This window comes from Eretmochelys imbricata, chromosome 3 (genome assembly GCF_965152235.1).
Source record: "Eretmochelys imbricata isolate rEreImb1 chromosome 3, rEreImb1.hap1, whole genome shotgun sequence".
NCBI classification, from domain to species: domain Eukaryota; kingdom Metazoa; phylum Chordata; order Testudines; family Cheloniidae; genus Eretmochelys; species Eretmochelys imbricata.
The window spans coordinates 206,649,545-206,653,137 of record NC_135574.1 but is presented as its reverse complement, the minus strand read 5'-3'; positions in this window follow the sequence as shown (position 1 = coordinate 206,653,137).

Here is a 3,593-nt window from a genome sequence, read left to right as displayed (position 1 = left end):
TTTATGGAGATACACGGGGTTGCAAGCCAAAGCCTGCAAACACAAGGCCCCCAGGGTGTTCGTGGCATGTAATGTATGCACAAGCTAATTTATTATCCTGTGACTAATTTCCATTTCTTGTGCTCAGAGTTGCCTGGCTAATTACAGGGACGTTTTCTTAACTTTCGTAATTATGTTCTCCGCTTTATAGCAGGCAACAGAGCTAAATGAAGGGGGCCTGGCAGCCCAGGGCTCCCCGGCAGCTGCACTCGGGTGAGATGAAATCCGCTGCAGCGCGAGCCGGGCAGGCAGGCCGGCCTCATCAGAAGTCCCCCCGTCTTTGATCAGCTCCACCAGGCTGAGCAGGGAGCCCGTTTGCAGGCCAGCCGAGAGAACGCCGCGTAATTAGATTGACTGGCTTCATTAGGGGGGAAGTTGGCTGCTAAACAGAAGCTGCCGCGTCTCCGGGGCGCTGGGATGGGGAGCGGCGGGCTCGCAGGGGGTCCCCGGCACAAAGCGCGCCCCGCATCCCGGGCGAGCCGGCAGCCCCCGGGCCTTTCTTCTCGCTTCCTTTGCGGCCAGGCAGGGGCAGGGGCAGGGGCAGGGGCGGGAGCCGCTTGCAAAGTTATTTCTCTGACTTCATTAGCGAGCCGGCTCTTCCCCCACGCCCAGGTAATGCAATTAGCCAAGAAACCCTGGAATGCTCCGCTCCGCTGCGCCGAGAGGTCACTCCCGGGCGGGTATCTGCGGCTGGAGCAATCCGGCCTGTCTGGCTCCCCACGGGGACCGGAGAGCGGTACGGGCCCGCAGGCAGAGCGACGTACCGGTAGTGAGGATGAAGAGTGACCGCACTGGCCCTGGGTACAAACACACCTGGACACAACCAGCCACCTGTACAGCACACCCCTGTGTGCGTCTCCAGCTAGCTGGGTGTAGGTCAGAAGGATCAATAGGTCTATAAATAGGTACGTAGATGTGGGTGTAGGGTGTGCCTAGATCGATCTACACACAGCTACAGCTGTACAGATACACGTGCGTGTGCCCGTCTATCTCGCTGTGTGCTGCGACGTGTGTTCTATAGCTATTCTATAGACATTTATCCTTTTCCCTGTTAGGTGTGTGGATGTGGGTGAACGGTTTGTGTAGCTCGCGGGGCGCACACACGTGTGTATCTCTATGTCTGCACCTCTCTCTCTAACACAATACTAATGAAATAGGATACACTCTGTTGTACAGCTCTCTCTCTCTCTGTGTGCGAGCGATCCTAAACTGGCAAGTCGTGTCTTATTATCAACGCTCAGGAGAGGAAAGCTCAACCCCCGTTGAATCAGCCATGAACTGAATGGGAAGGTTGGGATTGGGTTTTTTGTTTTTAAATGCACAAACAATTTTACACGTAGTGACCAGGAGACAGGCCAGAACGAAGGGCCCAGACACCAACTCCTGGTCTTGACTCACTATGCCCACATTTCCGGTGTTATCCTTTCTTCCTCCGCCCAGGTAAGACAAGCTACAACCAGGATCTGTGCATCTGTCTCTCTTTCGAGCTCTGCTTGGACGGCTGCGTGGGGCGGTGCTGCCAGTGTACCCCCAAAACAGAGCACCGCTCCTGTTTGACTCTTGTCTACACGCAACACGGGGCTTGGCATGGAGGTGAGCCCCCGGCGCGGCAGGGATCGCGTGGCAGAGGGAACGAGGACCAGGCTGGCGAGAATCCCCAGCGCAGTGTGCTCATTTCCCGGGAAGTACTCGGAATCACTTTACAAACTCCTATTTTGAGCTCATAAGAGGCGGCCAGCTGCAGCCGCTCAGGGAGCGCCAAGGGCACGAGTTAGCGGATCGATGCTTTGTCGGGGGCACGTTGCACCGCTTGTGAAATGCAAATCCCAGAATTCCGAATTCAGCTGCACCCCCAACGAGCGTGTGCCCCCAACGGCTGCTCCCCCCGTGGAATGCTTTGCACACCTGCGTGTACTGTCTTCCTTCCCTTGTTCATTTCTGGCCAGCGGGAAGGGCTGCTGCGTGCAGAGCCTTATGGCGAGTTTGACACCGCTCATGCCTTTGATTCGTCCTCGCCCTCGTGTGTGTTTGGGGACGGGCCAGGGGTTTTTTTTTATGTTTACAAATACAGGATTGGGCATCAAAAGGGGCTGCAGTGAACGACGCTCCCCGAGAATGTCGACGTATCCAGCCCCACCAAGCTAACCGCAAGGCCGCAATTGGCTGACCCCGTGCTAGCAATTCCAGTCCTCAATTAAATAACTACATGAAGGACTTCTGAGTCGGAGTGGATCTAGAAGAACAACAATGCCTGCGAAGTCTTCCTTTCATCCCTGCGAGTGAGACAGGGTCCACGCTAAGAAGGGCGGGGGGGCCAAGAAAATGTAATTACTTGGGCGACGCTTTTCTTTTTTAAAACAAGGTTATTATTCCTACTTCGGAATGCAGAGTCGACTGTCCTTGGTCCCTAAACTGCATTACGTTAAAGGTCAGCCGCGTGTCACACACAATCTACAGTTACTAATTTAACGGCAAGGCACTGTAATAAAAATCCCCGATCCTTCGCGGTGTCTTCAGCTCGGAATTTTGCATTTCTCTTGGCTTTTAAATAACCACCACAATACCTTTTGTGCACAGGAGAACCAATTTTCGTGTGACTCCCCCTCATTAGTCACCTGTTTGTCTCCTCTCTAGAATCTCCTGCGGGGGAAAAAAATCACACAGGACTTCAATGGGGCTATTTACAAAACACGAGGCTCTCAATGAGGCTTTGTTGGAAGGGAAGTGTGAATAGTGTCCTTTGGATCTAGGCAAACTCTCTCCCCGGCCTGTTGTGAGGAGCCATTGTTTGTGGCTGTTAATAAATGTGCATTAGCAGCGCCTCACTCTACAAACCCACTGGTGTGGAGATTTCGCCTGCCTAATACATATTGTTCTTGAGGAACAACTGTTTCATCTCAGTCGAGGTCCAACCTCTGGCTAGCAAACCACTGGCCATGTCTTTCTGGGATCACACTGCAAAGTACTAGCCCATAGCCACTCTTCAAACCACCTGGTGAAGATCACACTGCTAAATGCAGTGTCTAATTCATAAATTATAACAGTTAAACAACAACAACAACCCATCCTCACTATCCCTAAGACACATGAACCTCTTTGGTGAGCTAGAGAAGATTTCCGGTCTCTGGTTTAGGGCAGGGATTCCCAACTGATCCAAAGTCCATCCAAGTCAATGGAAAGACGATCTGGCTTGGATTAGGTCCCCAGCTACCAGGTTTTGAAACCAGTGACTGATTTCATAGGCATATCCATGGGAGGTGGCCCTGTCAACCTTCCCCCATTTGGCCAGAGCCCTAGGTGTGCACACTGGTTTGAAAAAATAAATAAATAAAATGAAGTCCATGTTGTCTAAGCAGATTCCACATGTCCAGCCCTACTGGTGCTGTCAGCCCATCCCATAGGACACTGGGACAGAGAACCCTCCAAATTCATTAGTCTGAAGAACCACCTGCTGACTAATTGCTCCCTCAAAAGCTACAATTATATTTGTCCAGCAAGTGCTTCTATGTGGATACATCTTGGACCAACGGTTTTACACACACCAAAATTCCTTT